This window comes from Gorilla gorilla, chromosome 13 (genome assembly GCF_029281585.2).
Source record: "Gorilla gorilla gorilla isolate KB3781 chromosome 13, NHGRI_mGorGor1-v2.1_pri, whole genome shotgun sequence".
Taxonomy (NCBI): domain Eukaryota; kingdom Metazoa; phylum Chordata; class Mammalia; order Primates; family Hominidae; genus Gorilla; species Gorilla gorilla.
Genome location: NC_073237.2, coordinates 40,529,753 through 40,548,568, shown reverse-complemented (window position 1 = coordinate 40,548,568; position 18,816 = coordinate 40,529,753). Strand labels below are relative to the sequence as shown.

At 35.1% G+C, this 18,816-nt stretch overlaps 1 long non-coding RNA gene across 3 annotated transcripts in view; it reads left to right on the top strand.

Moving 5' to 3' along the window:
- Nucleotides 1-18,816, top strand: part of LOC129524574 (uncharacterized) — a 248,486-nt gene that overhangs the window by 32,603 nt on the left and 197,067 nt on the right. Inside the window, exon 3 of one of the 3 annotated variants that reach the window (XR_008668400.2) lies at nt 18,535-18,802. The exons of the other annotated variants lie outside the window; for them this stretch is intronic. This is a non-coding gene — a long non-coding RNA (uncharacterized lncRNA). Of the gene's footprint in view, nt 1-18,534; nt 18,803-18,816 lie in introns of those variants that run through there. 3 annotated transcript variants of the gene reach the window in all.

Genomic DNA, 18,816 nt, shown 5'->3' with positions numbered 1-18,816 from the left:
ACCGTTCCAATCTCTGCCTGTTACCCAGTTCCAAAGTCACTTCCACATTTTTGGGTATCTTTACAGCAGCACCCCACTAGCCAGTACCAATTTACTGTATTAGTTCGTTCTCACACTGCTGATAAAGACATACCCAAGGCTGGGTAATTTATAAAGAAAAAGAGGCTTTCTTTTTCCTTTTTTTTTAAACCAATGAGTTTAATATCTTCAGATGTTTCCTTGTTACATTTTAGTGTCCATTTCTTTAAGTTTAAAGAATGCCCTTATAATTTTTTGTAAGACAAGCCTGGTATTGGGGAATGTCCTCAGCTTTTGTTTGTCTTGGAGACTCTTTATTTCTTCTTCATGTTTAGAGGTTAGCTTTGCTAGGTGTAGTATTCTTGGTGAGTAGTTCTTTCCTTTTTCCCCTTGGCTTTGAATATAGCATCCCACTGTCTCCTGGCCTGCAGGGTTTCTGCTGAGAAACCTGCTGAAAGCCATATTTGGGTGTCATTGAATGTGATATATTTCTTTTTCTACTGCTTGAGTAATCCTTTTTTGTATTTGATGTTTGCTAATTTGATTATGATTTTTTTCTTGAAGATTTCTTCTTTGGATTGAATTTGATTGATGATATCCAAGCTTCCTATACCTGAATGGTGGTGTTGTTTTCCAGATTTGGGAAATTTTCAGCCATTATTTTCTTAAATATTTTTCTCTCTCCTGTCCTTTTAAATTTACTATTATGCAGATGTTAGTTTGCTTAATGTTGTCTCACATTTGATATGTCAACTTGACTGTCCCAAGGGATGTCCAGGTAGCTTGAAAACATTATTTCTGTGTGTATGTGTGGGTGTTTTCAGAAGAAATTAGCATTTAAATTGAAGTGAGTAAGATCGACTTCGCAAACATGGATGGGCATCATCCATTTTATTGAAAGCCCATATAGACCAAAAGGTGGAGGAAGGGCAAATTTCTTATCTCTTCTATAGCTAAGACATCCATCTTCTCCTGCCCTAAACCATCAGCATTTCTGATTTTGAAGCCTTTGTCCTTGTACTGGGTCTTACACTATTGGCTTCTCTGTGTCTCAGGTCTCTGTGATTTAACTGGATTACACCACCAGCTTTCCTTAGCCTCCAGTCTACAGACAGCAGATTATGGAATTTTTTAGCTTCCATAATTGCATGAACCTCATAATAAATCTCTTTCCCTTTCTCTCTATATATCCTATAGGTTCTGTTTCTCTAGAGAATTTTGATTAATGCAGGAGTTTATTCCATATACATTTAAGTAATTATTATTGATAAGGACAGATTTACTAATTTGTTGACTGTTTTGTTCTTCTTGTAATTCTTTTATCCCTCTTTTTCTCTCTTGCTGTCATAGTATATGTTCTGCCTTTTTTTTTTTTTGAGACAGGGTCTCACTCTGTCATCCTGGCTGGAGTGCAGCATTGGCATGATCATGCTCACTGCAGCCTTCAAGATCTGGGCTCAAGTGATTCTCTTGCCTCAGCCTCCAAGGCAGCTAGGACAACAGGCATGTGCCACCACACCTGGCTAATTTTTAATTTTAATTTTTATAGAGACAGAGTATCACCGTGTTTTGCAGGCTGGCCTCAAACTCCTGGCTTCAAGTGTTCCTCCCACCTTTGTGTGCTAAAGTGGTGGGATTACAGGTGTGAGCCACTGTGCCCAGCTGTTGTTTAATTTTTCTCTTAATTGATAGGCTTTGATTCGTGTCTCTCTTTTCTTTTCTGTAACTTTTATAGATATTTTCTTTGGTATGCTTACACAAAATATGTTATAGTTTTGGCTGACCATGGTGCTTTACACCTGTAATCTCGGCATTTTGGGAGGCCAAAGTGGGAGGAGTGCATGAGGCTAAGAGTTTGATACACCCATCTCTACAGAAAAGAAAAGTAAGCCAGTGCAACGTAGTGAGACCTTGTCTCCACAAATATATATATATTAAATGTATATATATATTTTAAAAATAGCTGATCATGATCATGTGTGGCTGTTTTCTTAGCTGCTTAGGAGGCTGAGGAAGAATTGCTTGACTCCAGGAATTTGAGGCTGCAGTGACCTATGATGATGCCATTGATGCTATCGTACTACAGCCTGGATGACAGAGCAAGAACCCATCTCTATTAAAATATTTACATAGGCCGGGTGCCGTGGCTCATGCCTATAATCCCAGTGCTTTGGGAGGCCAAGGTGGGTGGATCACTTGTGGTCAGGAGTTTGAGAACAGCCTGGCCAACATGGTGAAACCCGATCTCTACTAATAATACAAAAATTAGCCAGGCATGGTGGTACTCGCCTGTAATCCCAGCTACTCAGGAGGCTAAAGTTGGAGAATTGCTTGAACCTGGAAGGCAGAGGTCGCAGTGAGCCAAGATCGTGCCACTGCACTCTAGACTGGGCAACACAGCAAAACTCCATCTCCCCTACCCCCCCAAAAATATATATACATATATATATTTGGATATATAATGGTTTGTGTATTTTAAGACATTAACAAGTCAGCATCATTTGCATATCAAAACTGTACATTTTTGCCTCTTCACCTTGATGGCTCATTGTGTACTATTAATGTCACAATTTACATCTATTTATATTGTATATCCATTAATATAATTTAGTTATAGTTATTTTTAATTTTTTTTAATTTTTATGCAATTATTAAAAGTGTTTTTCCATCACCATTATAATGATATAATATTCTGATTTTGCCTATAGATATATCTTTACCAATGAGTTTTATACTACCCTATGATCTCATGCTTCCAGTTAGTGTCCTTTCACTTTAATTTGAAGAACTTCTTTTAGCATTTCTTGTAAGGCAGGTCTTGTGATGAACTCCCCCAGCTTTTGTTTGCCTGGAAGAACCTTTATGTCTCCTTCGTTTCTAAAGAGAGTTTTGCTAAGTATGGCATTTTTAGTTGGCAGATTTTTTTTTTCTTTCAGCACTTAAGTATATCATCTTACTCCCTTCTGTTCTGCAAGGTTTCTGCTGAAAATTCTGCGGATAGTTTTACAAAGATTCTCCTATACATGTCATTTTTCTCTTGATGCTTTCAAAATTTTGTCTTTGACAATTTGATTATAATTTGTCTCTGCTTGGGTCAGTTTGGGTTCATCTGACTTGATGTTCTTATGTTTCCTGGGTTTGGATGTCTATTTCTTTCTCTGGGTTTGGGATGTTTTCAGCCAATATTTCTTTGAATAATTGTTTTCCCCTTTCTCTTTGTCTTCTTCTTCTGGAACTCCCATACTATGTACAGTGGCCTGCTTTCTTGTATCCTTTAAGTTCCTTAAGCTATCTTCACTCCTTTTCATTCTTTTCTCTTTTTGCTTCTGTCAGTCAGTGATTTCCAATAACCTGTCTTTTAGTTTGCTGATCCTTCCTTCTGCATTATCTAATGTTCTTTTGAAACCTCTGTATTGAATTTTTCAGTCTGGTTATTGTATCCTTCAGCTGTATGATTTTTGTTTGGTACTTTAAATTATTTTCTATCTCTTTGTTGAAATTCTCACTGTGTTAAACCCTTGCTCTCCTAGCTTTGGCAAGCCTCTTTATGAGAATTTTAAAAAATTCTCCATCAGATTAATCATACACCTCTATTTCATTAGAGTTGGTTTCTGGAGATTTATCTTGACTTTTATTTGAAGCATGTTTCCTTGTTTTTTTCATTTTCTTTGACTCTCATGTTGGCTTCTGTGTATTAGATAAATCAGCCACCTTTCTCAGTGTATTAGTCCATTCTTTCACTGCTGTAAAGAAGTTCCTGAGACTGGGTAATTTATAAAGAAAAGAGGTTTAATTGGCTCATGGTTCTACTGACTGTAGAGCAAAGGGAGAGCAAGGTGTCTCATATGTCAGGAGCAGGAGCAAGAGTAATTGAAGGGGGAGGTGCTTCATACTTTTAAACAGCCTGCTCTCATGAGAACTCACTGTCATGAGAAGAGCATCAAGGGTATGGTGCTTACCCATTCATGAGAAATCCACCCCAACGATGCAACCACCTCCCACCAGTTCCCACCTCCAATACTGGGGACTACAATTTGACAGGAGATTTTTTTGGGGACACATATCCAAACCATATCACTGCATCTTCACATACTGGCCTTATAGGGGAGATGACCCTCATCAGCCTGACCAGAGATGCTCAGTACTTACTGAAGCTTTTTGCTCTCCCAAACCCACCATATTTGTTCTTATCAACCCCCAGGAAACTGGAGTGTGCTATGTCCTGTCAGTGGCCTAAAACAGATGAGTTGCAAGCCACACTGTCAGGCAGCAGTTGGAAAAGTTAAGGTGGGGAGAGGCCAGATGGGTAGTATTTCAACTCTTTCTAGGTAGAAGCTGAAGACTTCTGTTTTATTGTTGGAGCAATCCAGGGGGATGAGCCACAGAGTGCTTACATACTCATTCACACTCTTAAGAGGATTAGCGATTGCCTTCCCTATAGCTACTAAAGATAAAGACAGGCTAGTTAGAAACCAACCTTTGGGCAGCAGCCAGAAAAGTTAATACATTAGATGTATAGTCTAATTTCTTTGAGGAAGAAGTTGGGAGCTGGAATTTATTGTCTATTTGCTCTGCATTGAGCCAGGAGGAAGTGCTACAAGAAGTGTCCTTGCATCCATTCTTAACTACCTCTTTTTTCTTTGTTGGTCGAGGGGACTAATGAATGCTAGGCTGCTAGCTCACAGAGACAGGTGAGTTAGGAACCAGTTGCTCAGGCCTCAGCTGGAAAAGTTGGGGCACGAGATGTGACTTGCAAACTCATTCCTCTTCACTTGGAATTTAGTAGTTTCCTCCTAATTGTATGGCACTGTGCTATGCATGGGGTTTATGGGAAGAGTGTGACTCAGCTTTTCCCATCTGTTTTGATATCAGTATCCTCTCAGTCACCCCATGTGCAGGAGTCTCTCAATTAGTTTCTGTATATTTCACAGAGGAAATTGATCCATGTGTACTGCATATTCAATATGTCTGTAGGTTGAGGGAAAGTATGAAGCCACGTATTCTGCCACCTTGATAATGTCTCTCTCTCTGTCTCTCATTCTAATTTAAGTATTGTAGTTTTTCAATGACGTAATACCTGGAATTGGAAACATTCTCTACTCCTACTTCAGTACCTTTATTTTTCAGAATTTCCTGGCTATTCTTTTTTGATTATTTTTATATGAAATTTAGAAGCAGCTTCTGAAATTCAAAAAATATTGTCTAACTATTTTTATTGGGATAAAGTTAAAATTTAAAAATTAAAGAATATTAAACTATTTATAAACTTAAATTTTTCTTTCCAGGGACATGATATGTCTTTCTACATAATTGCCTCCTGTTTTGTATCCATCAGTGGCATTTTAAGGTTTTACTGATATCAAGCTAATATATTTCTTATTATATTTATTCCTGATATTTGTTATTATTTTAAATTGTTGTTATTTTAAATTGGATATTTTTTCATTACATCTTCTAAATTGTTGTTTGAATATATAAAGCCTATTTATTTGTATATTAGTATTATACTGGTTGTCTTGCTGGTGTTTGAAATAGCTTTTTAGCTGATTCTCTTGCATTTTCTAGATAAACAATTTCAGTATCTTCTAATAATGATAATCTATTTTTTATTCCAATTTTTATAGTGCTTACTCTTTCTGATAGTGTGTTTGCATTGGCTAATGTCTTCTCAATAATGATTCCCCTCCATATGTTGCCATGATTTGCTCTCTTACTTGCTTTAAGTCTCTACCCAAATGTTATCTTAACAGAGACAATACTCCTGATCACTGTATATAAAATAACAATGTTACACCCTTTACTCCAATTTATCTCATTCCATCTCTATTACCCTGCTTTATTTTTCGTCCATAGCTGTTTTTCACATCTAGTATTTGTTTATGTATTTATTGGTTTTTTTCTTAATACTGTAGTCTCTATGATTGTGGGGTAATTGTTTTTATACAAAGGTTTGTCTTCTCTGACTAACATGGTGGTTAGCACCAGTTGGTTCTAAATAAATATTTGTTGAATGAATGCATGAGTGTTAAACAATAATGGTGGTAAAGAATATCTTTTACTTATTCCTGATTTAATGGGAATGTGTCTGTTGTTTCTCTGTTAAATCCAACGCTAGTAGTTCACATTTAATGTTTATATAAAACATATTTTCTTTAATCTCGGTACATAATTCTCAAAATTGACCTTCATTTTAAATTCACTGGTTTATTTTTTTAATTAAACTTTTTTTTTCCTGGCATTTAGTCCCACTTACCCACATTCACAGATTGATATTAGTATGTGAGCCTTAAAAATTTGATAATTGAAGTTTGCGGTTTGGCTTTGAGTCTTACTAGTATATCATTGCTTTTTGAGCTTGACCTTTTTTATCAATACTTTTTTGTTTTGCTCCATTTTGAATGTAACACATATAAAGAGAAGTGTATATTATACAAGGTATAAATGTATAGCTCAACGACTGAACACAAAACAAAACTCATAAAACCACTGTCCAGGTCCAAAAAATAGAGCACTGCCAAAATGCTACCAGTATGGATTATATCCCTTCCCAATCATTACTGCCTCTGCACACTATCTTGATTTCCAATGCTGTAATTTAGTTATATTTGTTTTAGAACTTTATAGAAATAAAACCATACAATATGTATTTTTGCACTGTGTTCTTTTACTCAAGGTGATACAATTCTTTATAAAATTTATTCATGTTTTTACTTATTGCTCTAGTTTCTTCATTTTTATGGTTGTATTACGATATTGCATCGTGGGAATAGGCTACTTCCAGAATTACCAAACCCCTCTCCCTACACCTTCAACAGGGATAATTGTTATTTGCTGTTAGCTCCTTTTTTCTTTCCCCTTAGAGAGTTTTCTGGCTTTTTCCCCCTGTTCACTCTAATTATTGCCTCTTACTTTTCTTTTACTATTAACTTTTCAAGGCCCGTTTAAAATATCCTTAGCCTTTCTGCTCTTAATCACCCTGTCCTTGTTCCATTTTCTTCTCCACAAATCCCGCCACCTCACTCAGAAAAATCGAACACGTAATATTATGAAGAAGGAGAAATCACAGCAATCATAGTCTAAAGTAGTATTTAAATAAACTGTTAATTTTCATTTTTTTAATTTACTGAGAATTTTTTCACAGGAATATCTTAGATTTAAAATGGTGTTTGTTTTTCTATGACTTTATTTTTGAGTGACATGGGTTAGCTCTTTTTAGCTTCATTCTTCTAAGTTTGCCCACCAAAGTTGTGTGTTTGGTATTTTTTGAGAAGGAGTCTCACTCTTTTGGCCATAATGGAGTGCAGTGGTGCAATCTCATCTCATTGCAGCCTCCGCCTTCCGGGTTCAAGCAAGTCTCCTGCCTCTGCCTCCTGAGTAGCTGGGATTACAGGTGTGTGCCACTATGTCTGGCTAATTTTTATATTTTTTAGTAGAGATGGGGTTTCTCTATGTTGGCCAGGCTGGTCTTGAACTCCTGGCCTCAAGTTTTATCCTGCCTCAGCCTCCCAAAGTTCTGGGATTACAGATCTGAGCCACTGTGCCCAGCCCCCACCATAGTTTTTAATAAAAATATTTTTGATGATTTAGGAGAATTAAAAGCAATTTAGAAAGTAAAACTATCTTACTTAGATATGTATAATTAGATATTTAAAGCTGCGAGTCACATAAGTTATTCCTCTAGGGGCATATCTTATTTTTTCATTGATGCTTAAACTGAAAATAAATAACTCAAAATACATTTGTTACTGTGTGAGTGGCACTAACTTCAAATATTATCTCAAATTTTCTGATCAATTTTAGTATTGCTCTCTTTTAGCAGCAGGAATAACTTGAAGTGTTAATCTAAATTTAGATATTAACAATACTTATCTACAACAAACATTTTAATTAACCTACTTATTCTACTAATAGCATCACTGAATTTTGCTTTAAAAATGAGAGTTCTCTCTGACAAAAATTTGTTGGAGTAATTTTCTGTAGCAAATGGATAGAAAACTGCTAGCCCTATTTGGTTGGTGCCAGGTTTTGAAGTAATTTAATTGGGCTTGTTCTTAAGTTTAACCTGTCAGTAATATGCAGGGAAGATTCTCTAGTATCTCAAATAAACAAAGATAAGAAAATCAGTCCTCTCTTAAATAGCAAATGGACTCTCAGAGCAATAGCATTTACATTAATCTACAATTTAGTTATAAAGTGTGTTTCAAAAACAAATGAAAACCAAGTTATTCACCATCTGCACACCTGAAGAATATTCAAAAGTAAATGACAAAGCAATATTTTTTATAATACTATATTTTGAAATGAGAAAACAAACTGCTTTTCAGGAAGGAGAGTTGATCTTTGATTTTTTAAAAAATTCTATAATATTTTATTTCTTCATTTTGCTTTGTTTTATTGGTATTTTTTCTTATATATAATAGTTGTACGTATTTTTTGGGTACATGTGATATTTTGACACATGTATACAATGTAAAATGACTAGATTAGGGTAATTGGGGTATCCATCACCTCAAACGTTTATTCTTTGTGTTGAACATATTACAATTCTTCTCTTCTAGCTATTTTGAAATATAAATTATTGTTAAATATAAATTCCCTACTGTTCTATTGAATACTAGAACCTAATCTATCTGTGTAAATGTACTCTTATAGCTATGAACCAAATCAGTCTTTTATTTATTTTTATTTTATTTTAATTTTTTGAGTTGGAGTTTTGTTCTGTAGCTCAGGCTGGAGTGCAGTGGTGCGATCTCAGCTCACTGCAACCTCCGCCTCTCAGGTTCATTCGACTTTCCTGCCTCAGCTTCCCTAGCTGGGATTATAGGCACCCACCACAACGCCTGGCTAATTTTTATATATTTAGCAGAGGCAGGGTTTCACCATGTTGGCCAGGCTGATCTTGAACTCCTGACCTCAAGTGATCCACCCCGCCATGGCCTCCCAAAGTGCTGGGATTACAGGTGTGAGCCACAGTGCCCAGCCTAAATTAGTCTTTTAGATGTCACTACTATTGGTTGATTTATTTTGATGTTACAACACAGATAAAATAACTTGAAAATTTCTTTCTTATTGAGTCATAACATAAATCTATAAACTAAATTAATTCTTTAAAAAAATGTATAATTTAAATTATTAGCTTAAAAATTATAAACAGTTATTTTTCCTTTTGCTCATCATAAAACAAAATAATTTTTCAGTGTGCACTAAAGTGTTTTAATTGTGTGTATATATCTATGCTTTTATACAAATACATATATGTAAATGTAAGTATTTCGTAGGAAAACTAGCTGTGAAATGTTTCACGTGCAAAAATTAAACACTATACATATTCTAGTTAAATCTCTTTGGGGTGGATAAATCACAAGAGGCCTTTCTTTTTTTCTTTCTTTTTTTTTTTTTTTTGAGGTGGAATCTTGCTCTATCGCCCAGTCTGGAGTGCAGTGGCGCAATCTTGGCTCAGTGCAAGCTCTGCCACAAGAGGCCTTTCTTAAGACAGCTATTGAGGTGAGAAATTTTGAGAAGCTTTCATTTAAATAAACCCATTGAAAGCATATTTGTCTGTGTACTCTCCTAAGATTACATTAAAATCATAGACAAGAATTTAGAGAGAAGAATTCACAAGGGAAAATAGAATGAGAGGGAGACAACTTATTTATTAATGTTGCAATTGTTATTTTGGGCATTTTTGTTTTAAATTTAGAGTTGCCATACTTAATGAGACTGTGAGACAAGCATTATTTTTGGATGAATTTAAGCAGTTGGAACTACCTGCAAAATGGAATAAGCTTCCACCTAAAACATAGTTTCCTTTTCCCATTACTCCTCAGCAATTAATCAGAGATGGAATCTTCACTTATGGAAATGCTGTTTACAGGGCATTCGATTAGTATTTGTGTTTGTGTGTGTATGTTATGGAGCATGGATTGGAGCTGGGGGTTTTGAGGGACCAGATGATGTTGTACATTTTTATCCCATTGAGTATCTGTGATTCAAAAACTTTACAACCCCTTTCTTATTTACAAACCTAGTGTATTCTGTGTTGTTGTTATTTTAAAAGTCTGAACTATCATCTTTATGATAATTAATAGCAACTAGGAAATTAAATTTAAGAAAAATTTTGAGTAACTACTATTTTTTATTTATTATTTTGTCTCATAGAAGCAGTGCAATTTGATGATTGTTTCAAATGAAAACAAGCCACTTTCAATTAACTTACATAGGTACTTGAATTGTGTTGGATTTAGTGCTGCAACTTTCAGTTTACTAGCAAATGCTTGTGCTGTACTTTTATTTTTTTATTTTACTTTTTGCAATTTTTTTTATTATACTTTAAGTTCTAGGGTACATGTGCACAACGTGCAGGTTTGTTACATATGTATACATGTGCCATGTTGGTGTGCCGCACCCACTAACTTGTCATTTACATTAGGTACATCTCTAATGCTATCCCTTCCCCCTCCCCCCACCTCACAACAGGCCCTAGTGTGTGATGCTCCCCTTCCTGTGTCCATGTGTTCTCATTGTTCAATTCCTACCTGTGAGTGAGAACATGCGGTGTTTGGTTTTTTGTCCTTGTGACAGTTTGCTGAGAATGATGGTTTCCAGCTTCATCTATGTCCCTACTAAGGACATGAACTCATCATTTTTTATGGCTGCATAGTATTCCATGGTGTATATGTGCCGCATTTTCTTAATCCAGTCTATCATTGATGGACATTTGGTTGGTTCCAAGTCTTTGCTATTGTGAATAGTGCCACAATAAACATACATGTGCATGTGTCTTTATAGCAGCATGATTTATAATCCTTTGGGTATATACCCAGTAATGGGATGGCTGGGTCAAATGGTATTTTTAGTTCTAGATCCCTGAGGAATCGCCACACTGTGTTCCACAATGGTTGAACTAGTTTACAGTCCCACCAACAGTGTAAAAGTGTTCCTATTTCTCCACATCCTCTCCAGCACCTGTTGCTTCCTGACTTCTTAATGATCACCATTCTAACTGGTGTGAGATGGTATCTGATTGTGGTTTTGATTTGCATTTCTCTGATGGCCAGTGATGATGAACATTTTTTCATGTGTCTTTTGGCTGCATAAATGTCTTCTTTTGAGAAGTGTCTGTTCATATCCTTCACCCACTTTTTGATGGGGTTTTTTGTTTTTTTCTTGTAAATTTGTTTGAGTTCTTTGTAGATTCTGGATATTAGCCCTTTGTCAGATGAGTAGATTGCAAAAATTTTCTCCCATTCTGTAGGTTGCTTGTTCACTCTGATGGGAGTTTCTTTTGCTGTGTGGAAGCTCTTTAGTTTAATTAGATCCCATTTGTCAATTTTGGCTTTTGTTGCCATTGCTTTTGGTGTTTTAGACATGAGGTCCTTGCCCATGCCTATGTCCTGAATGGTATTGCCTAGGTTTTCTTCTAGGGTTTTTATGGTTTTAGGTCTACCATTTAAGTCCTTAATCCATCTTGAATTAATTTTTGTATAAGGTGTAAGGAAGGGATCCAGTTTCAGCTTTCTACATATGGCTAGCCAGTTTTCCCAGCACCATTTATTAAATAGGGAATCCTTGCCCCATTTCTTGTTTTTGTCAGGTTTGTCAAAGATGAGATGGTTGTAGATGTGTGGTATTACTTCTGAGGGCTCTGTTCTGTTCCATTGGTCTATATCTCTGTTTTGGTACCAGTACCATGCTGTTTTGGTTACTGTAGCGTTGTAGTATAGTTCGAGGTCAGGTAGCATGATGCCTCCAGCTTTGTTCTTTTGGCTTAGGATTATCTTGGCAATGCGGGCTCTTTTTTGATTCCGTATGAACTTTAAAGTAGTTTTTTCCTATTCTGTGAAGAAAGTCAGTGGTAGCTTGATGGGGATGGCATTGAATCTATAAATTACCTAGGGTAGTGTGGCCATTTTCACGATATTGATTCTTTCTGTCCATGAGCATGAAATGTTCTTCCATTTGTTTGTGTCCTCTTTTATTTCATTGAGCAGTGGTTTGTAGTTCTCCTTGAAGAGATGTGCTCTACTTTTAAACAGAAGGCACAAAATAAAAAAGAAAAAGTCAGTATTTTAAAAAGCTAGAAAATTTGCTAGGGTGATTTTCTGTTTAGAGCTGGTTAAACCTAGTTTGAATCCCAAGTTTGCTATTTTCCAGTTGTATTACCGTTAGCATGTTGTTTATCCTTTTTTCAGTCTCAGGTTCTTTTTCTGTAAAAGGAAGAAATGAAGTAGAAGTAGAATCTACTGAAGGGCTTTTATGAATATTTAATGAGATTAAGCATGTGAAGGATTTACCACATTGCCTTGTAAATGCTTAATTATCATTGGCTATTAATAATAAGATGATGTTAACATTGTAGACAGCCCCATGCATAACAGATGTGACCTATGATAAGTCATATGACATACCTTAATAAAGGTCTAGAGCTAAGAACCATCTGGAAAATCTCATTCGTTAGACTTTCCATGGAATTCTGTAAAAACATGTGGGTAACAATCAGTTTCTCACTTTTCCCAGGAAAATGCCAAATAGATTAAACATGTAAAGATAATGTTTCCTATTTTGACATTGTCCTAGAGAGGCTAGGTAAGAGGCAGTGTCTGTTCTAGAAAACCTGTTTTTCTATATCCATTCAGTTATGTAAGTAGCTATTGTTAGTTTACATCACTGTGCAGGGGTTTGGCTGGCATAACAAGATGCAGAAGTGTTTTAAATGCATGAGCCTGGTATTCCTGTGTGACTAAGTGCATTGTTTACTAATGACATTAAGTGTAGGGTAGCTCATTTAAAAATTGGTGTATTGTATAAAATGAACCCGATTTAAAATAAGACCATGTATTTTATTTAATCCAAAAATTAATGTTCCTGAAGAAAATGCAAACCAATTTTAACAGTTACTATGTAATTCTAATAAAAATATCTGGCAAAAATGATCAGCAATTACTTACTGTGAAGCCTATTCTACTTGTACTGAATGGAGAGAGATTTAAAAAAAATTTAATTTGAGGAATATGTAATAGTAGGAGCCCAGAATCATAACGTTCACAGAGAGTAATGGTTTATTAACTACAATTCATATATCCTGAGACTAGATGTGATTTCCTTTTGAGCTTTGACATAAAAAAAGCAACAAGCAGTGCTAGTTTGCTTGAAAAGAAACTGACTTCTGTTGTAACTCGCTGCTGTAAAACATTTTTTTTTCCAGTTAGGCAAAAAAAGTAGGAATAATCTAGCAAATGGTTTCAAAAGGAAAAAAAAAACAAACCAATACTTAGAGCTTTTAATGTTCAGCCTCACATCAGACATCAAGTTTTCTGATTATATGTAATACAAAAAGCGTATTCATAGAAATAAAGAGGAGGGGGAAATCAATTATTTCTTCATATACCTTTTTAAGCTTGCAAGCTTAACTAATGACACACTCAGAAAGAGCATTCTTCATAATGGGTATAAAAATGGCCTAATTTGAAAGACAATGTGTCTGGCATGCATACCCAGTAGGTATTCAGCAAACTCTTGAGGTTTCATGTTAACATAATAAAATATTGTCCTGTTCAGCAAACTCTTGAGGTTTCATGTTAACATAATGAAATATTGTACTGTTCCTTGTAGGCTAAATTTTTCTTTACCTTTTAAAATCAGTAGCCTAATAATATTTTGTTCAACTGTATCTGCATCTAAATTTGAAATTACTTTGCTGAAAATTGTAGATGTACTGTTCTGAAGCCACTAAACTTTTCCTTTTCCTTCTCATCACACCCTCATCCAAATCTTTTACAATTAGTTTTTAGAATACACACCATAAACATTAATAAAACTCACTTAGGCATAGCTATTTTATTCAGGTGTCAGGAAAGGTATCCACCTTTGTTACAGTGTTGACAATTTGGTTTAACTTCTTCAGCCTCTTCAATAAGGAAATGTTGGAATCGAATGTGATTATACTTGTGTTAGCCTGGTAATCACTCTAAGGTGTGTGGCTTAATTTAATTTAACAATAAATTGTTGTGTGTATAGGGGAAGGGCATTTGGGACAGACTCTTGATGATTTTTCACAAAAGTCAATGTAATATGTATTTATAAACCTATAACTTAAATTCTTAAATTTGTGCATCTGAAGGATTCATAAATTTAACATTCTCAGATCCTCACCTAATGATATAGTATTTTTCAGATTATATTTAAGTTTTTAATATGAAAAATTTCAAACACAAAAAAGTAGAAGAGTAAAATAAATCCCCACATATTTATCACTCAATTTTAACAGTTACTGAGAGTTTCCGGAGATTGCTTCAACATTTTACTTGGTAGAAGTATTTTACATAAACTTTTCTTGTTTTTTTTTTTTTTGAAGTATAACAAATATAGGAAAAGTCCCATATACCATAAGAACATACCAGTATAAGCATCTACATCAAGAAGCAGAACATCAGCAAAACCCCAGGATTTCTAATGCCCCTTTTGGGACTGTTAAAAACCTTAGACAGACGCCGGGCACAGAGGCTCACGCCTGTAATCCCAGCACTTTGGGAGGCCAAGGTGGATGGATCACGAGGCAGGAGATCGAGACCATCCTGGCTAACACAGTGAAACCCCATCTCTACTTAAAAAAAAAAAAAAAAATTAGCCGGGCGTGGTGGCGGGTGCCTGTGGTCCCAGCTACTCGGGAGGCTGAGGCAGGAGAACAGGGAGGCGGAGCTTGCAGTGAGCAGAGATCGCACCACTGCACTCCAGCCTGGGCAACAGGGCGAGATTCCGTCCCAAAAACAAACAAACAAACAAACAAACACTTTAGAGCAACTAAATTTAACAGAACTTCATTGAACAAAGAATGATTCGTGAATTGGGCAGCCCCCCAAACCTGTTTTCGCTTCAGAGAGATTCCAATGCTATCTTGTGTGGTCAAAGAAGATTTATGGCTAGAAAAAGGAAAAAGACATACAGAAAATAGAAGTAAGGTACAGAAACAGTCAGATTGGTTACAAATCAGAGTTTGCCTTATTTGAACCTAGCTTGAAGAGTTGGCTGCCTTTGATTGGCTGAAACTCGGTGATTGGCACAAGAGTAGGTTACAGTCTGTTCACACGTGCAGTTAGGTTATAGAAACCTTTAAATGAAAGAGACAGCTTTATGTTAAACTTAATTTAACAGGCTCAGAAAACAATACATAAAAACGTGGCACTTTTACATGCTGAACTAAAGCGGCAGCCTCAATGTCTCTATGACCTTGCCCCGACCTTCTGTCTCTCAATTTTCTCGTTCCCAAACCACAGGACGAAACCGTTCTCTGAAATTCCCTTATCTGCCTAAAAACTGGACCCACCAAATAGCAACGCATTTGCCTTCGATCCCCTCCCTGAAATTTCATTAGATGGAGAAGCATAAAACTCATATTTCAGAGGAAGAGACTAAGCATTAAACAGCACACCCAGGGCCCACACAAACTTTGTCCCAAACTATTACCTGTCCTCTGGTCCCGTTCAATTTCCAAAGAGAATCACTTACTTAAAATTGTTTGAGCATTGGGCTCGTTCATTTCCCCTGAAAATCATTTACCACCTCTCCCAATTGCCTAAACTCTCCATTTTTGTCTCCCCTACGAAGAGTGTATGTAAGCCTCAACCATCTGGCCCTTCTTGGAGTCTCATCGTTGCAGGACTCCATGTCCATATGTATGTTAATAAATTTGTATGCCTTTTTCTTTTTAAAATCTGTCTATTGTCAGTAATTGTAACAGATCTTCAGTGGGTGGAGAAGAAGCTTTCTCTCCATCCTTACACCCCCCTCACTATTTTACTCCATCTAGATACCTCCGTCACTATTCCCAAGTTCAGGAGTAACCAGTATTATGACCTCTATCAAAGCAGATTAGTTTTACCTGTTTTGGAAATTTTATATGTTAAATTATATAGTATATAATTTTGCGTCTGTCTTGATTCGTTCAACATTATGTTTATGAGACTCACTCAGCTGTAGTTTGTTCATTCTGTTGTAGTATAGTATTCAGTTGAATGTATAGACCACCGTTCATCGGTTTTAAATCTGTTGAACATTTGGATTATTTCCTGTCTTTGGTATTAGAAATTGTGCTGCCATTAACATTCCCGTATGTGTCTTTGGTGAAAATATGTATGCATTTCTGGTCTATATTCATTTGCTAAAGTATCTTACAGCAAGTTCCAGACATTGTTATTTTATTCTTACACATGAGCATATTTTAGTATGCATCCAAGAAATATGACATTTTCTCACATAACCATAATTGCTTGTTACCATCTGATGCCTTGTCGTTTATTAATTAAAATGCACTATTAAATGGGGAAATCTCTTTTCTTCAGGATAGCTTTCGAATATAGCAAGCTGAAAATATTGAAGTTGAAATACTCTGAAGCTGACAGTTTTCTTTAGCTTTGATAGACAGGTCAGTCAAATAATCAGCAAGTATTTATTGAGCTTCTTTTTAGTGGATCAGCTAAGTCATGTTCTTAGCTCTATTCACACTCCTCAGTACACTGACAGACCAACTGGAATTTAAGCGGAGAAAACCATTCCTTTTGATAAATTGTTAGTCATATAATTGTTTATATCAGGTACTATAAAATAATAATTCAACTCATAAAGAAAATGGACTGTGGAGCATATTTTAATAAAGAGTGACTTTAATGAAGAGTGACTTAAGTGACATTTTTCCTGTAGTGAATGTTATAGCTATATGATTCCCGGCAAATATTTAGAATAATTAGATATTATATTACATAAGATATATATTATATAAATATAACAATATTAATATAATTTAAGTATAAATTAAAGTTAATATGTTATTATAATTAAATAATTAATAATGAAAACATTTAAGGGATTTTCTTATGCAGATCCTGCATTTGATTTTATTTTATGAACATAATATCAATTGTAAGAGGTGATTTTTTTTCACTTGGGATCTATGACGAATCAAATAATTTGAAATATCTTTGCTCGTATACTCTTGGTTTATGTTCTCAGATGGGACAACTCTTTTGTTAATAGAAAACAGTTTTTTTGCCTCCAATTTTCTACATACTTTTTTATTCCAAACACTGAAAATTGTCTCACAGACCTGGCCTTAAGTTCTGATTTTCCAGCGTACTAGCTCTGTGATCAAGATCAAGCAGCAACTTCTCTGAGGCCCAATTTCCTTATCTAAATCATATGGTGATAATTCCTTCCTCTGTTTTTTGCATATTTATTTATAAATGTTTTACTATATATTAAGAAGTTTCTTATAGAGGCTCACAATATGTATAAGAATTCTTTTTTCTTTCTTTTTTTTTTTTTTAGATGGTCTCACTATGTCACCCAGGCTGGAGTGCAATGGCAAAATCATAGCCAAAGAATCCTCCCACCTCAGCCTCCAGAGTAGCTGTGACTACAGGCACTATGCCTGGCTAGTTTAAACAATTTTTTTTTTTTTTTTAAGATGCCGGATCTCACTTTGTTGCCCAGGCTTGTCAGCATAAGAATTCTTAGTATGATACTTTAATAGCTACGATTTCAAAAATCAAAAGAATAGCAAAACTACAGAAGGACTAGTCAAACTTTCTGCTTTCGGTTTGAATCTTTTTTCTTGGACTTTTGTTCACTCAAAATAACAGAAGCAATGACAACAACAACAGCTATGATTTACTGAAGCTCACTATGTACTAAGTACTATATTCATTATTTCGTGTAAAATATTTATAATTTTTACAACAATGCTGTAAATGGTATGACAATAATTAATAATAATAACTTATACCTTGATCACAAATGAAGACACCAAGGCTTAGAGAAGATAAAGAATTTTTTCATTGTCACATAGCCGGTAAATAGCAGAAGCAGTTTCCAATTCCTTTTACTTTTATTTGACTAGGTCAAGATTTCTTTTATACAAAGTAAATTCACTTTTCACTATTATCTTTGCAAATAGAATTATAAGCTCTATGATGTAGTTATGTTAACTTTCAGTAAATTTTTAAATAAATGCCAGTAAATAATGCTGTTTTACCAACAGCATTTTACCAACAGTGCCATTTCACTCCGTGAGTAGTTTCAGATTGTAAAAAATTAATATTCTTCCTATTAATGTTTGTAAAGAGAGCCTAAACAATTTAGAAAAATTTTATATTATGTATAAAATGTGTATATTTTCAGGAAATTATTTTTACAAGGTAATAGCTTTAAAATATAGCTACAAAATAATTGGTTAAATATTATCTAACTTGATTCATCTTTTATGATACATTGGGGCATTAATTAGATGCACAGAAGGCGTCAAGAACCTTGACTAACTGCCATGCCACATTTTATATGGAGTTATCAATGTACAGGATCTTAGCATTCATTTTAAAGAAAGGTATCATTAAAGGCTCTGTTGCAAAATGTCTGCTTACGTAATGAGGAGTCATGTGATCTGCCTATTCAGAAATCACATTGTTATTTATCTATATTCTCATCAGTCTAATATCAAATTATATTTCATCCTTCCCACTTTCTTAGATGCGTTCAATATAAAGAATGAAGCAAAAATTTTGGATGGAACAACTCATAATGCTTGAAAACAGTTGCCACTTTGCCTTATACATTATAATTACAGCTCTAATCTCTTTTCTGATTAAATATTGAGTTTATAGCTAAACACAGTGGCACCAGTATCTAATCCCAGCTACTCAGGAGGCTGAGATGGGAAGTTCAAGACCAGCCTGGGCAACATAGCAAAAGTCCCTCAACAAAGAAACAAACAATAAACTGAAAATTACTTACTTCTCGTGTGTTCAATAA